General features: G+C 45.7%; 1 long non-coding RNA gene across 1 annotated transcript; it reads left to right on the forward strand.

The window, feature by feature from the left end:
* Positions 1-959: 959 nt before the first annotated feature.
* LOC134943847 (uncharacterized) lies at positions 960-1714 on the forward strand. Its single transcript, XR_010181785.1, has 3 exons — positions 960-1119; positions 1244-1418; positions 1583-1714. It is a non-coding gene; the product is annotated as an uncharacterized LOC134943847 (long non-coding RNA).
* Positions 1715-18734: the final 17020 nt, after the last annotated feature.

Below are 18734 nucleotides of genomic sequence, written 5' to 3' on the forward strand. Positions count from 1 at the left end.
ACGGTGCGCTATCATGCATTCGAGAGAACAACGCCCAGATTTGTATTTCCTACAAAATGCACATGGTACGTACTGTACACTACTGTAATGTTTAAATGACTTGCTTTATACCATAAACAATTTTTTTGAAATTAAATAAAAACTTCATCAATTGTAACTGTGATTGTGCTGTTCATGAATTCATATTTTTCATACTGTATTGTACTGTAGGAGAGTGCAACAAATTGTGGAGGAACTAACTCGTGAGGATGATGAGCGTACTGCTCTGCAAATAAAACGAATTCTCCATTCCAAGTATGACCTGGACATATCGGCCACCAGCATCAGAAGGATGCGACGGAAAATGGGATGGACCTTTGGCGCAACAAGGTAAAATACTGAAAGCAGTATAAACCATACAGTAAATGCACTGTTAATAATCCCTTGATACGTGATATAATAATGCCATAAATCATTATACAGAGTGTGTACTTTATACTATATACAGTATGTGTGTGTGTACAGTATATACTGTATATATTCTATCCCAAAAGAGATACCTACTGTATAGGCACTCAGAGACAGCAATGAAGCATTGCCGGCTTACTGTATTGTGATGATTACATACTGTATACTGTGTGTGTGTGTGTGTGTGTGTGTGTGTGTGTGTGTGTGTGTGTGTTTGTGTGTATGTACAGTATGTATACAGTATACTGTATATATTACTCTGTATGTACCTTAATGTACTGTATGTACAGTTTAATGTATACAGTACTGTAGGTATATAATACAGTATACTGCACATACAGTCTACTGTATATACAGTAATCTGTAAATCTGTAATTTCATAACTGTATCTGATTTCATTATTTTTGGCTCTTCACAGGATATCTCCAATGATAAGAGATGTGAATAAAGAAAAGAGAGTGGAACAGGCACGGCGATGGATTGAGAGTGGTGAAACATTTGATGATGTCATTTTCACAGATGAATCGTCTGTTGCCCTTGAGCGGTTCTCCAGAATGTCATTCAGGAAACGTAACCATATCTCTTTAAAACCACGCCCAAAGCATCCATTGAAAGTCCATGTATGGGGAGGCATATCACGATTAGGAGCTGGTCCCCTATTATTTTTCGAAGGTACAGTACTATACTTTATTCTGTGCCTGTGTTCTGTAAAAATACATGCTGTACTGTAGAGTACGTGTAACTGCACAATAAAAGGAGTTGCTTATTAATGAACAACATTTTTTGATTTCTGTAGGAATCATGGATAAGAAATTTTTCCAAGAAACAATAGTAGAGGAATGTATGGTACCATTTGTGAATAAATATTACCCAACTCACCATAGGATATTCCAAGACAATGATCCTAAACACTCCGCCTCAGCCAAATTTATGGAAGAGAAAGGTATGAATTGGGAACGCACACCACCAGAGTGAGTATTCTTTCAACAGTGTACAAGTAAAATTTTGGATAGCACTCTAGTACTGTAAAAAAAAAAATTGTTTAATAAACAGTACAATATTGTATGTTTAATTTTCTCTATTTACTGTAATGTAATTAATTTTTTCTATACGCTTTTTTTTTATTTTTATATAGATCACCAGACATGAACCCAATCGAATTAGTGTGGGCTCAATTGAAGAGGTACGTTAGGAGTGTTGCAAAGCCAACAACAAAACAGCAACTGGTGGATGGGATAAAGAAATTTTGGCTAGAAGTACTCACACCTGAACATTGTAATAATTATATAAATCACCTGTATAAAGTATTACCTGTTGTAGTCGAAAGAAATGGTCAAGCCACAAATATGTAGTTCTGTACTGTATTTTCTGTTTAAAATTTTAAATTGGTGCATTATTAAAAAAAATTATAAAATTGCCTTTGTCTGATTATTGCATAAACTAATGTAGAATATTATACAGTAGTAATGTTATTGATGTGTATGAACAGTTATTTTCAGTTTTATAAGTCCTGAATAAGAGTACTGTACATTTTGATCAGTGCAGTACATGGAATCGGATGTTGTAATACTTTTTTTTTACATTAATATTGATGTTTTTCCAATAAATATTCAATTTTACAGTATGGTACGGTACAGTACATGAGGGTACCTGTACAGTATGATACGTCATTATGGGGGAGAAATACTGTATCCACTAAATGTACAGTAAAATGTTTTTTTCTTATTACAAACACACAAATGCATCTCAGATGGAAATATGCTATACACAGCAGACAGCTTATGGTGACAGAACTTCCCTACTGTATCCCCACCCATAGTCGTGGTATATTTTAGATTGCCTAATGAGACACTCCTGCAGCATTGCCAATGATTCATGTAAAACCTGTGTGCAAACAGTATCTGTATTGAATGCAAAGTACAGTAAGAGTACAGTATACAGTATTATCAGAGCCAAACCTGACCAACATGATGCCCTAGGCTAGATTTTGGCTGATGCCCTCTTGCACAGATGCTACGTAGTTCCGCCTCTAACCCTGCACCCCTTTCCCAGCACCATCACCCATTTTGGCGCTCCTACCCCCTATAATCTAAATAAGAACAATGTGCACATTTAGTGCCAGCCCAAAACAGTGTACAGTATGTTCTTGCTGGGAAGGGGCATGGTAACACAATAATACCCGAAGATGAAATGACACAACACAGTACTGCAACTTTATTCACATTATATCATGCAGTGGTGTCTCTTATTCTCATGACATCATATCATAGTACCACATTACTCCTAACAGTAATGCCCCTTATTCACATTACACCCCACCACATTCATCTTTATTTACATTAGACCACAGGTACTCAAACTCAGTCCTCAGGACCCCACACAGTGCAGGTTTTGCAGGTCTCGCAGAATCACAAGTGAAAAAATTAGCTCCACCTACTGTATGGACCTTCTAAAATGTGTCAGTTAGTAATGAATACTGTACATCTGTGCACTTGCTGGTTTACCTGCAAAACATGCACTGTGTGGGGTCCTGAGGACCAAGTTTGAGAACCACTGCATTAGACCATGCAGTAGTGCCCTTTCCTTATGTTACACCAGAAAATATTGTAGTACACCTTATACACATACAGTACAGTAATGCCACACATTAGTAATGCATTTCATATTTAAATTTTCTGATTTAATTTCATAGAGCCGCATTCACTCACAGAATATAGGCATGTACTGTAGCATCTCATTTTATTCCGCAGAAGCTGATTATTCCCGTTTGGCTAGTTTGCCGCCTCTGTACAGTATATTACAATAGAAAAAAGTTATAGTGTCAGTGAAAAAAGCACCTCATGACAGATACTGTACACAAGCTCATGTCTAAATACTGTATACTGTAAGCAGTGACATTAAGGGGTACAGTACTGTATATGCAATTGCAGTCGAATTCCGGCAGGAATACGGAAAAAATGGACACGGGATCCCCCATCTTTTTAGAACCAGCACCGGGCTCTGCGCCTGGTCCTGGTGCAAAAAATAAGGGGGACAAAAAAGCGTAGGGGTTCCCCATATTTTTTGAATCAGCACTGGGCTCCACTAGCTGGACAGATAATGCACAGCCGGGGGAGACTTTTATACCGGTCCCTGCGGCCATGGAATTAAATACCCAACTAGTCACACCTGGCCGGAGTACCCTGGAGGAGTGGGGGCCCCTTAAATCAAGGGGACCCCCCTCCAGCCACTCGATTATCTCTATCACCCCTGTGTATTGTAGCTAGGGGATTGTGACGCTCCTTCAGCATTGCCCCGTAGCCTGCAAAATCTGTGCTGTTATTTGCTCCATAGCTGAGTGCCTCCTAGGAGCTAGGAGTCACAGGCGGTAGCCATTTCAATTGAGTCTGCCCTGCTATAGAATTGTACAGGTACTGTACAGTATGTGTACATTACCGTACGGTGCATAGAACCTTTACAGTAGAAACTCTCCTGCAGCTTTGGCCTGCTTTACTGTATGTACTGTAAAACTTGTGTTTTGTCAGTTTGCTATGCGACCGAGCCCGGTGTAACGTACTGTAATGTGCATAGACCTCGCTTATCTCTGTGTATTTTGGCTAGGGGATTGTGACGCTCCTTCAGCATCGCCCCGTAGCCTGCACAGCTTATGCCATTTCTCATTCCATACCCAACTGCTGCCTGCCACGAGGTGGGGGTTCAGGAGGTGGGGGTTCATGGGTAGTGGTCGTTTTGACAGTGTGCTATGCGATTGAGTCCGGTGTACCGTAATACTGTATGCAATCCTACAGTAGCTTATCCCTATCTCCCCTGTGTATTTTTGGCTAGGGGATTGTGACGCTCCTTCAGCATTGCCCCATAACCTGCACAAGGGTTCAGGGGCGGCGGCCATTTTGCCAGTGTGCTACAGTACAGTATGTGATCGAGTCCGGTGTACCATAATATGCATACTGTGTATTTTAGCTAGGGGATTGTGACGCTCCTTCAGCATTGCCCCATAGTCTGTACAATCTGGACTATTACTTGCTCCGTAGCCTAGGGCCTCTGTGGGGCAAGGAGTCATAGGTGGTAGCCATTTCTATTCAGTCTGCCCAGCTACAGAATTGTATGTGTACTGTACGGAGCATAGAACCTTAACCTGCATAGAACCTGCACATTATGGTACACCGGACTCGATCGCATAGAACCGCTCATGCAGCTACTGTATGCCCTGGTTTATAGTACTGTATGTGAATAAAAAAAATAATAAAGTGTCTGAAAAAAACTAACATGCATTCGTACTTAAGGAATCGAACCCTGGACTCTGAGTATAGGAAGCGAAACACTTCACCACTTCGCCGCAGACAAATGTATAAATCCGTTGGTTTTGATTATGCTGTAATGGCTACGGGATTAGGACGATAACATACTGTACAAAATTCCTAATCTTGAGAGGCAATAGTGAACTTGTAACACACATCCATTTGCGACAGTGTACACTACTGGTTTTACAGTACTGTATGTTTTGTCTGCGGGACTTGGACGCTCACATACAGTATTCATAAAGTATTGTAGATGGATCATATACTGTATGCTGTACTATTTGCGTCGGTGTCGTATATACAGTACTGTATTAAATAATGCAGCGTAATGAGTACAGTATTTACTGTATGCAGCGTAATGAGACGCCTTAGTAAAGTAGTCCTTATTATGTATTTCAGTATTGTATTTTACGGGAGACCACACGCATGCGCAGTGGTGATTGTAAAAAGCGACATCTGGTGGCTGATCGCAGGTATTACACGTAAAGGTAACGCCAAACGTCAAATGTCTGTCTCCGTGCGATTAGATAGCCTCTCTGTGACTAGGCGCGCCTCGCTACGCCCCAGTACGCTGCGTATGGTCGAACGGGACAAACGCCGCAGCCACTCAAGATAAAGGTGGCTACATCTGTACCTGTAGTTATATCAGAAATGTGTAACACCTCTTTCATTGCCTCAATCATGCAGTGAATGGCCTTAGTGGGCATCAGGTTAGACTCATCGTCGTCGACACTGGTGTCAGTATCAGTGTCGACATCTGGGTCTGCTTGAGGTAGCGGGCGTTTTAGAGCCCCTGACGACCCATGCGACGCCTGGGCAGGCACGAGCTGAGAAGTCGGCTGTCCCACATTTGGCATGTCGTCAATTTTCTTATATAAGGAGTCTATACGTGCACTAATTACTTTCCATAAGCCCATCCACTCAGGTGTCTGCCCCGCAGGGGGTGACATCCCTTCTAAAGGCATCTGCTCCGCCTCCACATCATTATCCTCATCAAACATGTCGACACAGCCGTACCGACACACCGCACACACACAAGGAATGCTCCGAATGAGGACAGGACCCACAAAAGCCCTTTGGGGGGGACAGAGTGAGAGTATGCCAGCACACACCAGAGCGCTATATAATGCAGGGACTAACTGAGTTATGTCCCCTATAGCTGCTTTTTCTATATAATATATACACTGCGCCTAAATTTAGTGCCCCCCCTCTCTGTTTTTACCCTGTTCTGTAGTGTAGACTGCAGGGGAAAGCCAGGGAGCTTCCTTCCAGCGGATCTGTGAAGGAGAAATGGCGCCAGTGTGCTGCAGGAGATAGCTCCGCCCCTTTTCCGCGGACTATTCTCCCGCTTTTTTTCATATTCTGGTAGGGGTATTTTCCACATATATAGTCTCTGGGACTATATATTGTGGAGTTTTTGCCAGCCAAGGTGTTATTATTGCTTCTCAGGGCGCCCCCCCCCCCCCCCCCCAGCGCCCTGCACCCTCAGTGACCGGAGTATGCAGTGTGTATGAGGAGCAATGGCGCACAGCTGCAGTGCTGTGCGCTACCTTGGTGAAGACTGATGTCTTCTGCCGCCGTTTTTCCGGACCTCTTCTGGCTCTGTAAGGGGGACGGCGGCGCGGCTCCAGGACCGAACACCAAGGACTGGGCCTGTGGTCGATCCCTCTGGAGCTAATGGTGTCCAGTAGCCTAAGAAGCCCAATCCGGCTGCAAGCAGGCGAGTTCGCTTCTTCTCCCCTTAGTCCCTCGCTGCAGTGAGCCTGTTGCCAGCAGGTCTCACTGAAAATAAAAAACCTAAACTATACTTTCTTTCTAAGGGCTCAGGAGAGCCCCTAGTGTGCATCCAACCTCGGCCGGGCACAAAATCTAACTGAGGCTTGGAGGAGGGTCATAGTGGGAGGAGCCAGTGCACACCAGGTAGTCATAAATCTTTCTAGAGTGCCCAGCCTCCTTCGGAGCCCGCTATTCCCCATGGTCCTTACGGAGTTCCCAGCATCCACTAGGACGTCAGAGAAATAAAGTTTTGAATCCTTACACAAGGAAAAGAGAGGGTAATAAAAAGCAATACTCGACAAATACTTGTACTTTTATTTTATCCTTTATATGGCGCCACAAGGGTTCCGCAGTGCCCAATTACAGAGTATATATGCACATAATCTAAACGGGAAGATGGTGACTTACAGTTAAAGACAATATAGGACAGGTACAGGGTAACTAAGCATAACTACATTAGGAGATGACACTGAGATAAGTATCAAGGTGGCCGAAAATGAAGATCTGGGCGGTTGAGGATTATTAAAGTAAGAAAGGATAAGCACATAAGGGAAGAGGGCCCTACTCGTGAGAGCTTACATTCTAAAGGGGAGGGGCAGACAGACAGGGGTGACACAGATGGGGTACATAGAGAATGTGGAACAGAGGGTTAGGATGAGATTTGGCTGGGTTTGGTAAAGAAGTGTGTCTTAAGAGCTCGTTTGAAGTTCTGTAAAGAGGTGGAGAGTCTGAGGGGGAAAGGAAGAGAATTCCAGAGTAAGGGAGCAGCATGTGAAAAATCCTGGAGATAGGAGTGGGAGGAAGTAATCAGAAGACAGGCGAGTCGGCGTGCATTAGCAGAGCGAAGAGGACGGGTTGGAGAGCAAAGGGAGATAAAGTCAGATGTAAAAATGGGAGAGGAGTGGGTGAGGGCTTTGTAAGTGAGTGTGAGAAGTTTGAATTGGATTCTGAAAGAAGGGAAGCCAGTGAAGGGCTAGTAGGAGAGGGGAGGTGGATGTAGTGTGTTTGGTGAGGAAGATAAGCCGGCCTGCAGCATTGAGGATAGATTGGAGTGGATAGAGGTAATTGTCAGGGAGGCCAGTTAGGAGGAGATAACCGTAATCCTGTCTGGTAAATGACCAGTGTGTGGATAAGGGTCTGATACTGGAAATATTTTTGAGATGAAAATGACAGGTGCTGAATGTGTGGTTTAAAAGAGAGGAAGGAGTCGAGGATTACGCCAAGACAGCGTACTTTGGGGCTAGAGGAGATAGTCATGCCATCAATGGATAATGAGATTGTTGGAGGTGAGGTTGTGCAGGAGGGTGGGAAGATGATCAGCTCGGTCTTCGACATGTTGAGTTTAAGAAAGCGCTGGGACATCCAGGAAGAGATGGCATAGAGACAGTTGGAGGTACGAGTGAAGAGAGCCGTGGAGAGATCAGGGGAGGAAAGGTAGATTTGAGTGTCATCAGCATAGAGGTGATATTGGAAGTTAAAAGAACTGAGTTCAACTAAAGAGGACATATAGAGAGGACCAAGAATAGAACCTTGGGGGACACCAACAGTTAGTGGAAGGGGGGGAGGTAGTGTCATGAAAGGAGACAGAGAAGGAACGATCCGAGAGGTAGGAGGACAGCCAGGAGAGGGCAGTATCACGCAGACCAAGAGTGAAGGATTTGCAGAAGGAGATGGTGGTCCACAGTGTCAAAAGCAGCCGAGAGGTCAAGAAGAATAAGCAGAGAGTAGTGGCCCTTAGATTTGGCTGCATGGAGGTCATTGCAGACTTTTGTGAGGGCAGTTTCAGTGAAGTGGAGAGAACGGAAACCAGACTGGAATGGGTCAAGCAGTGAGTGGGAGGAAAGAAAGGCAGTGAGGCAGTTATAGACAATACACTCAAGGAGTTTGGAGGCAAAGGGAGGAGAGAGATGGGTCAATAGTTGGAGAGAGTGTTTGGATCAAGGGTAGTGCCTGATGAGAGGGAGAGCTTGAGAAGTTGGGCTAGATGGGAGCAGGCAGAAGGAGAGAGGTAGCGGAGGAGTTGGAAAAGGATAGGGTCAAGTGGGGGGGGGAGAGACACAGATGAGGGCCATTACTTCCTCACAAGATACATGGGAGAAAGATGTCAGAGTTGGCGAGAGGGAAGGGGGGGGGGTGGCAAGGGTTGGGTGGTTGCTGGTTTGGTGGGATGTGATGTCCTGACGTATGGAGTCAATCTTGGATTTTTTTATAAGTGGCAAAGTCAAGAGCAGACAATGAGGATGGGAGAGTGGGCAGAGGAGGGAGTTGACAGTGGCAAAGAGGCGACTGGGTAGTAGGAAGGCCAATCCCGGGATTTAGGGCCAAAAACGGCCGGGATTCAATCCCCGGATTGGAAGCTCCAATCCCGGGGATTGAGGGATCAGCTCACGCTGCGCCATCACACGCCGCTGGAAGAGTGCAGCTGAAGTGTCCCACCCGCCCGCCCTCAGTGTTTTGTGAGTTATTTGTGCGGGGCGATGGGGGCGACCACACAGGGAGCCGGGATTCCCAGGATTGACCAGTTTTTCACTCCCGATACCCAGGAGTGAAAAAATGGCCTGGGATTGGCCTCCCTACTGGGTAGAGATGAGAATTTTGAAGTATGATTGTTTAGTGAGGGAAAGAGCAGCACTAAAGGACGAGAGCATACGTTTGAAATGGAGGAAGTCTGCTTAGAGCGCGATTTCCTCCACGGTCGCTCGGCAGTACGTGAGCATTTTTGAAGATATGTAGTGCATTTGGTGTGCCAGGGTTGAGGTGTTGATCTGCAAGGGTGAATAGTGGTTGGTGGAGCGAGTCAAGAGCAGAAGTAAGAGATGCATTGTTTAGGGATGTGGCTTATTCAAGGCATGAGAGAGAACTGAGTCGAACAGGGAGGATAGGGATGAGATGTCGGTAGCCTCAATGTTACGCTGATGGTAGCCTTAGGAGGGAGAGATGGGGAAGCATAGATAGATTAAGTTGAAAGAGAGCAGGTGGTGGTCAGAGAGGGGGACCAGGGGAATTGGAGAAATCAGAAATATAGCTACGGTGAGTGAAAACCAGATCCAGTGAGCTCCTGTTCACATGGGAGGGTGAGGAGGTCCACTGGGAGAGACCAAGTGAAGAGGTAAGGTTAAGGAGTTTAGAGGCAGGTGATTTTGTGGGGTCATCAATAGGGATGTTGACATCCCCTAGGATAATGGAGGTAATGTCAGAAGCGAGGAAGTGAGTAAGCAAAGTTGTCGAGGAATTTGGAGGACATGCCAGGCGGATGGTAAATGACAGCAACTCGACGATTAGTAGGTTGGTAGAGGTGTATTGCATGGACCTCGAATGTAAGGGACTGTTCTGGAGGCATAAGTTGGTATGTGTAGCTAGAGGGTAAAAGGACCCCAACACCACCACCATGGCAACCCCTGGGTCAGGGTGTGTGTGAAAATGTGAGGCCCCAGCAGAGAGAGCAGCAGGAGAAGTAGTGTCAGAGGGGGTAATCCAGGTTTCAGTAATGGCTAGGAGGTGCAGGGAGTTGGAAATTAAAAGGTCACGAGTGGGGGCCAGTTTGTTGCAAACAGATCTGGTATTCCAGAGGGCACAGGATAGAGGGGGTAGGAGTTTGTGGGAGAGATGTGAATGAGATTATCAGGGATGCTGGAGCAGTGAGGTAACATTAATTTGGAAGGAAGGGATATAGAGGGTGTAATGATGGTGCTGGGTCCTTTGCTAGGAAGGGAGACTGCATGAGTGAGGCATGGAGGGAGTGCAGTAATATAGTGGTGGAGGTGACAGGCAGACTAGGGAGAGAGCAGGGTTGAGTGGTGGGGTAGAGTGTCTGTGAAGGGGCAGAAGTGAATTGCAATGGGGAAACGAGAATGGGAGACAGAGGAAAGGATGAGATGTAGGAAACTTGGAGAGAAGGATAGAGGTGGTACCAGGGGACAAAATAAAGGATTAGGAAGACTAGGATTAATGGGGGATGTTGCCAGCCTGGCCATAGTGTGGATGGGGTAAATAGTGGTAGTAAAATAAGAATAGGAGGAGTGGTGGCTGAATGAGAGAGCAGTGGAATAGCAGATATAAAGACTATTTGCAAGTATTTAAAGTTTGGTTAATGTCTACAGCAGACGTTCCCAAACACTGTCCTCAAGGCACCCCAACAGGTCCAGGTTTTAGGTGTATCCATGGCTCAGCACAGATGGTTAATTCAAATTGACTAAGATGCTAATTAAGTCACCTGTGGCCAAGCGTGGATACATTTAAAACAAAGACCGTTGGGGTGCCTTGAGGACCGCGTTTGGGAACCTCTGGTCTACAGGTTAACAGTAAGGCAAATGTTTTGCTGATGTAAGATGGAAATTACAGTGTTCGCAAACAGCAAGTAGGTGTTCCTTCATTAACTACTGTATGCTTCTCAGTGCAAAGTTTGTTTTCAGGTATTTGCAGGGTCCGTTTAAAAATTGCATTACAAGTATTTTTTGCAGAAAGTTATTGTATAGTTCCTGAGTCAGTGAGGATTGGAGAATATTAGAAGTGAACTACATTTGTAGTTGGGAAGCAGTCCAAGTATTGTTGGCTTTTGAAGGATTTTTCGCATTTGTTTCATTTCAGTTTTCATCCAGTTTAAGTTCAGGATAAGTCACAGACAACATCCTTAGAAACATTCATACTTTGATAACTTTCATCCCAGACTGGTTCAGCCAGACTACACATTAATACCAAGAGCAACAAACGTGTTTGTGAGCACATTGATTGATTGGACCCACCCATTTGAAGCAATGAAACTTAAACAAATGGTGCGTGGGGATGAGACCGTCACAGATTTCCTAAATAACTTACAATAAAACCAGCTTATAAAAATTAATCAACTATTGGTTACCTAGAGCTATGCATTCATGTATTCATTTGTGATAATCAGCAGATGCAATACAGCTTGCTGTTAGATGTAGTTCCACAATTAGTTACCTAGAGCTAGCAAGGTAGTCAGTCCGCGTGTCACGCAGGCCTCGAAAGAGTCCCCAGCCACAGGTAGCATCCATTTCCAAAGTCAGCGGTATCATCCCGGCTATCAGCCCAAACACTCCGTTAAGTGATGTTTCCTTAGAAGGGTCTCGGCATTCCGCCGATGACACTATAGGGAGTAGTAGATACAGGGTAGGGAATTCTCTGTGTGGTACACTGTAGGAACAAAAGACCTAGAGGGATTCATTTTTAAACCTTGCACAAGGATAGAAGCAGGGGTCTGAAAAGGAATACTTACCAAATAATTGAAATTTAGGAAGGCATTCAGTCCACAGCGTCAACTAACATCCTCAACTCTTAACTGTAATAAACTGAAATATATCAAGAAGAAAATATAAATCATACATGGCATTAATGTAAAGAAAAACTTCACGGCGTTATGGACTTGTACAAAATTTTGAAAAACAGAAAAAAAAATTACCTTCTAAAACAAGGATCTAGATTATCTGATAACAGGACATCATCAACTGGATGATAACCATAACTACTAAACACTAAAAGTAACACCAATATTAACACAAAAATCAACATTAATAACCTGAAGGGAATAAAAACAAAATATTAACTCAGGCAAAAAACTTGTGAATCAAATTTCTCTTGAGTTTCCTCCTTCAACCTGGCCCCCAGGTGCATCCTGGAAAACCCTGAGATCTGTATACAGCTATATCCAATAGCTAGCCAGACACGACTGGTTTAGGATGAAGGAGTTGTGGGCCGAACCAGAAAAAACCCACAGGGACGTTGGTGAATTACTGCGTGGCATCACAAACCATCTGAACATTCAATGGAAGTGTTTTCAGTTTCAAAAAACATTCTTCTGATTGCCTCGGAGAAATGAGTGGCACATGGGTACAGACTATCTCGCCCAGAACAAGCAAAGCAAAAATTTTGATAAAAGCCAAATTTGGTCTATCTCTGCAATCATTATTTGGGAATTTAATAAACTAGGTTGTTAATTTGCAGAAAGCCTTAAGGACCTTAGTTAAAGCGTAAAAAGGTTGCTTGAGACTTAAAGGCTACTAGGACTAAAGTAGGCTAAAATGTTGCTGACACCACAATAATGTAATGCTGCCAGAAATTTTGAGCAACCACTGATGGTGTGATTAGTGGGCACCTGAGGTTCAAGGTGCGGCTCCAACAGAACATACAGCGAATAGATTGCACGACAAGATAAGCGATAATATTTTATTACCTCCGAGAGACAATCCAGTACATGCTTAGTACAATACTGACGTGGCATTGTAACGTGCACTGATTTACCACAAGAAGCTAGTGACTAAGCGCTATCGTCCTCTGCTATGTCCTCCTCGTCCTCCACATTAGCCTGGGCCATGAACATCCAAATAGTGTCTGTAAAAAGCTCCATTTTCTTTTTCGTCTACTAGGGGGCACAGGTGTAATCACGCTGGGTATATGTTGGATAGGAGGCTCCGGGCACCAATGGGTTACTTTTAATTACCCAGCAGCCCTCAGGTCTCCTGTACCCCGCCCCCTCACGAGACCCGCCAGTTTTTCCATTGGTGCCGGCAGAAACGGGCACCATCGGAGGGGCTTCGAATAATCAGCCGCAGGGTCGCTTTATGAGTAGCGTTATAGGCGTCCAGCAGACGCTTGCACTACGCTTCATCGAGCGGGCTGGTGACTTCCACCGTGGGACTTCCAAGAGGGCACACACAGCTCCAGGCCGCATCCGAAGCCGGAAGGTAAGCAAACGGCTCCCCCGGTTAGACAGGGGGAGCCACGACAGCGGCGATCCACCCTGCATTAGGAGACTGCAGGGTGTGGGGGCAGTGGACACAGGTTGCCTGCATCGTCCACTAGACCACCAGGGACATATGCACAGACAATAGTAGCAAGGGTCCCTGGTGGTTAGGCACCCAAGGGGGAGGCAGGCATTGTCTGTAGCCCCTCCCCCACCCCGGAGCTAGCTTGGAACCATGTTAACTGCCAAACTCGGGGTGTTTGCTCCTCCCTCTCCTTCCACAAGGATGCTGGGCAGCCATTTTAAAGCACATTGCTATCCAGCCTGGAATAGAAAAGAGAGGTATGGACTCCATCTTCCCTATACCTTGCTCCTTGAGCCTGGTCTTGCATGTTTCTCCAGCCTGCTATCATACAGGACAGTTGAGTATTACTGCCCACTACTTCACATTTTGAGAGTAGTGTTTGGGTGGTGAACTTATATTAATAATCAGTGTTGGATTGGGCATGAAGGGCCCACCGGGGGAATTCAGTGATAGGGGCCCATACTTAGGGGTGTGGCCAACCCCTACAGAGGCTTGAAATACACAATAGACTTGTGCAGTGTTATGCAACATATCTACCATGTATAATACAAGTGCACAGTCTGGAACCTGATCCCTAGAGGAAGGAGTGGGCCCTCAGGCAGTGGGGCCCACCGGTGGTTTCCCTGGTACCCCTGTGGGTCAGTCCGACCCTGTTAATAATACAATAGTCACATATACAGCATAGGAACAAACGTTGGTTACTGCCTTTCTGTGTGTTCACATATAGTGTAACACACATATGGATTTGAAGGATATCCCACTTTTTATACAGTTCGGACACCTGTTTATCTATCCATTAATCCCGGTGTTATAGAGTGGGATTTATTGGTAGCTATGTCTTACAAAAACAGGACTAGCAAAGGGACACCTGTTCCAGTGCCTCGCACGTGAGCGTTTGTGTCAGTGGGCCTAATTCAGACCTGCTCGCAGCAGCAACATTTTTTTCTAATAGGCAAAACCATATGCAGTGCAGGTGGGGCAGATGTAACATGTGCAGAGAGAGTTAGACTTGGGTGGGGTGTGTTCAAACTGAAATCTAAATTGCAATGTAAAAATAAAGCAGCCAGTATTTACCCTACACAGAAACAATATAACCCACCCAAATCTAACTCTCTCTGCACATGTTACATCTGCCCCACCTGCAGTGCACATGGTTTTAACCAACAGAGAAAGATTTTGCTGCTGCGATCAGATCTGAATTAGGCCCAATATCCTTTCTCCACAGGATCCGGATAATGACGGCATGTGCTTTCCTTGCTTTACGGCTACTTCAAGAGCACCACCTGTGACAGAAGCGAGTCCTCAGGAACCGGCTTGGGCTTCTACGCTGATGCAGGTAATGTTTCAGCTAATTGATCGCTTCTCTGCGCCACAGCTGGTAGTCCCTGCTCCCACGCCTGTGCAGACTAATGCCTTTCCCTCTATAGAACCACCATGGATGCAGTCCTTTACCCAATCTGTACAGAACCTGGCACAGGCGTCCACTTCTGTTCAGCAACTCCTGGACAGGGAGAGAACTTCCACTTGTAGACTCCCAGTACGTGAAAGTTCTACCCCTGTTTCAGAGGGAAAACTGAAGCCAGGTCTCCTCACAGATCAAGAGAATAGTGAGTCTGACACATCCGGGGTAGGGTCAACCTTGGTCCCGGAGGATACCTTGTCACTGACAGATGTAGAAGAACTAGTTAGGTTTATTAGGGAGGTTCTGCAGATTGAGTAGGCAGACGCATCCCCTAGGGACAAGGGACCGACCTCTCTTCAAGAAAAAGAAAAGGGAGGCAACAGTGTTTCCCCCTCAGCGCAACTAGAGGACCTGTTAGAGGACGCTTGGACGCAGCCTTCTAAAAAGTTTCAACTACCTAAGCGCATAACTACCTTTTACCAATTCCCACCTAAGGAATGGGCCAAATGGGAGAATTCGCCACCACTGGATGCACGTCATCAGTGACACGTCATCACTGAAGGATCCTACGGATAGAAAGCTAGAAAATTTCCTAAAGACAGCTTTTTCTCATGCAGGAGCTATTGCCTGTCCTGTTTTAGCATCGGCTTGGGTAGCCAAGGCCATTGGAACCTGGGCAGAGAAGTTAAAGTATGGTCTTACTACTAAGACGAGTAGAAAGGATCTCTACTCCCATATCTGATAGATATCCAGAGGGCAAGTGCCTACCTAGGACAGGCAGCCATAGATACAGGAGTATTGACATCAAAGGTATCCGCGGCTACTATTGCAGCTAGAAGGTCTCTCTGGCTTCGCTCATGGAGAGCAGACGCAAATTCTAAGAAGACCTTAGAGGCCCTTCTATTTGCAGGTGATACACTTTTTAGAAGCGAGCTTAATAAGATTGTGGACACATTGGCGGCTTCCAAGACAGCATTCCTGCCTGCAGCAGCACCTGCAAAGTCCAAGACTACATTTAGTTCCTTTTGTCGACAGGGAAGGGTCACAGAGGTCAGGCCTCTACAAGAGAACAGGCTCCTGCTAGGTCATCAAAACCTTGTTCCAAGCAGCCCTGGCCTACCAGACGTCCAGCCCCCAAGCAGGCTGATAAGCCTGCCGTGTGATGGGGCAGGCCTCCATCTGGGGGGACCCCAGGGTAGGAGGCCGGCTTCTGTCTTTTTCCCCGCAATGGATGGAAACCACAAGAGACGCATGGGTCAGGGACATCATTTATCAGGGATATGCTCTGGCGTTTCAAAGACGTCCACCCCAGCGGTTCTTCACCACGGTCCGTGGTTAGCATTACTGCCTCACAGCACCGAGGTCATGGGTTTGATTCCCACCATGGCCCTAACTGTGCAGAGTTTGTATATTCTCCCCGTATTTGCGCGGGTTTCCACCGGGTGCTCCGGTTTCCTCTCACAATCCAAAAATATACTGGTAGGTTAATTGGCTTCCAACAAAAATTAACACTAGTGTGAATGTGTGTGTGTGTGTGTGTGTACATGTGATAGGGAATATAGAGTGTAAGTTCCACTGGGGCAGGGACTGATGTGAATGGCCAGATATTCTCTGTAAAGAGCTGCGGAATATGTGTGCACTATATAAATAACTGATAATAAATATATAATAATACTACACTCCCTTCAAGCATCTAATGTGAGCATCCCTGTGCCTCCACCTCAAAGAGGGCAGGGGTACTATACCACCCTGTTTCTGGTACAGAAGCCAGACGTCTCTTACTGCCCAATACTGAACTTCAAATCCCTCAACAAATACTGTATCTCAAAGTTCCCAAGATCTGCATGGAGTCTCTGAGATCAATCATTCTAGCACTGGATCCGGAGGACTTCAAATCATCCCTCGACATTCAGGATGCTTACTTACACATCCCCATTCATCCTGCCCACCGTTTCCTTCGGTTTGAGGTTCGAGCAGACCATTATCAATTTTAGGCGTTGCCATTCGGGTTGTCAACTGGAATTGGATCGAGTGAAAAATGACTTGTAACAGCGTATTAACGGGTGTAAAGTCCTTTTTGAGGCCAATTGAATTACGTTACATTTTACTGAATAAAAGGGATTCTGTATGACATTCCAACTGTCGGGATCCCGACCTTGAGCGTAGCGTGTCCCCTCACGTGCTCGCCACGCTTCGGGCTCGGTGGCGACCTTTGGTCGCTACACTAATCTATTCCCCCTCGGGTGGTGGCGTGGACCACCACCCAAGTGGGTATTCCGACAGCTAGCATTTCATCTGGTGTCGGGATTACAGCGTCGGGATTTTGACTGCCGGGAAATTAACTGCGTCCCATGTAAAAGTTATGTTCGGCATAGCTGAAATCTAATATTAGTAGTCTCTGCTGTATACAGCAGTGGGCAATAAATGACCCTGAGGGGTCGATTCAGTTACCTGCAAATCACTTGCAGCCGCACTTACAGTAGCTCCGGACTCTGACTTTTAGTCCACAGGCCCATAGGACTGCATACAAATATTAGCAAGTCCAGGGCGAGATTGTGCCATGAGGGGGGTGAGTTCGGCTGCCTCAGATGCAGGGGCAAGTTGATTGAATCATCCCTTGAAAGTGCATTCAGCCACCCAACTAGAGCCATGTACTCCCTTATCCAATGAAAGATGGGAACTGGTGCAGCCCCAGGTCAGTCCGCTGGTTCCTCACAAGCTTAATGCAAAGTTTCATTGTTATTACATGGTAACTTGTGAGCAAAGAAACTGGGACAAGCCACATGGTAAGAAAATAGGATTTTAATTACCTACCAGTAAATAGGATTTTAATACCTACCGGTAAATCCTTTTCTCTTAGTCCATAGAGGATGCTGGGGTCACATTAGAACCATGGGGTATAGACGGGATCCGCAGGAGACATGGGCACTTTAAGACATTGAAAGGGTGTGAACTGGCTCCTCCCTCTATGCCCCTCCTCCAGACTGCAGTTATAGGAACTGTGCCCAGGGAGACGGACATTTCGAGGAAGGGATTTATTGTTAAACTAAGGTGAGATTCATACCAGCTCACACCTCAAGCATGCCGCACAACGTGGCATTCAACAGAACACAAGCCAACGGCATGAACAATTGCAGCAACATGCTGACAATAAACGTAACACAACATGTGTGTAACCACAACTAATAACTGCAGATACAGTACGCACTGGGACGGGCGCCCAGCATCCTCTACGGACTGAGAGAAAAGGATTTACCGTTAGGTATTAAAATCCTATTTTCTCATACGTCCTAGAGGATGCTGGGGTCACATTAGAACCATGGGGTTATACCAAAGCTCTAGAACGGGCGGGAGAGTGCGGATGACTCTGCAGCACCGATTGACCAAACATGAGGTCCTCAGTGGCTAAGGTATCAAACTTGTAAAACTTAGCAAAAGTGTTTGATCCCGACCAAGTAGCTGCTTGGGCAAAGCTGTAACGCCAAGACCCCCTGGGCAGCCGCCCAGGACGAGCCCACCTTTCTAGTAGAATGGGCCTTCACCGTTTTCGGTAATGGCAAATCCTGCCGTGGAATGAGCACGCTGAATCGTACCACAGATCCAGCGCGCAATGGTCTGCTTGGAAGCAGGACACCCAATCTTGCTGGGAGCATACAGGACAAACAGAGCCTCTGTTTTCCTAATCTGAGCTGTTCTGGCGACATAAATCTTCAAAGCTCTGACCACATCCAGAGACTTTGACTCAGCGAAAGCGTCAGTAGCCACAGGCACCACAATAGGTTGGTTCATGTGGAAAGAGGAAACCAGCTTCGGTAGAAATTGCTGACGTGTCCTCAATTCAGCTCTATCTTCATGGAAATTAGGGCTCTTGTGAGACAAGGCCGCTAACTCAGACACCTGCCTTGCAGATGCCAAGGCCAACAGGATGACCACTTTCCAAGTGAGGAACTTCAACTCCACCTGCTGTAAAGGTTCAAACCAATGTGATTGAAGGAACTGCAACACCACATTAAGATCCCATGGTGC

This window comes from Pseudophryne corroboree, chromosome 7 (assembly GCF_028390025.1).
Source record: "Pseudophryne corroboree isolate aPseCor3 chromosome 7, aPseCor3.hap2, whole genome shotgun sequence".
NCBI lineage: Eukaryota > Metazoa > Chordata > Amphibia > Anura > Myobatrachidae > Pseudophryne > Pseudophryne corroboree.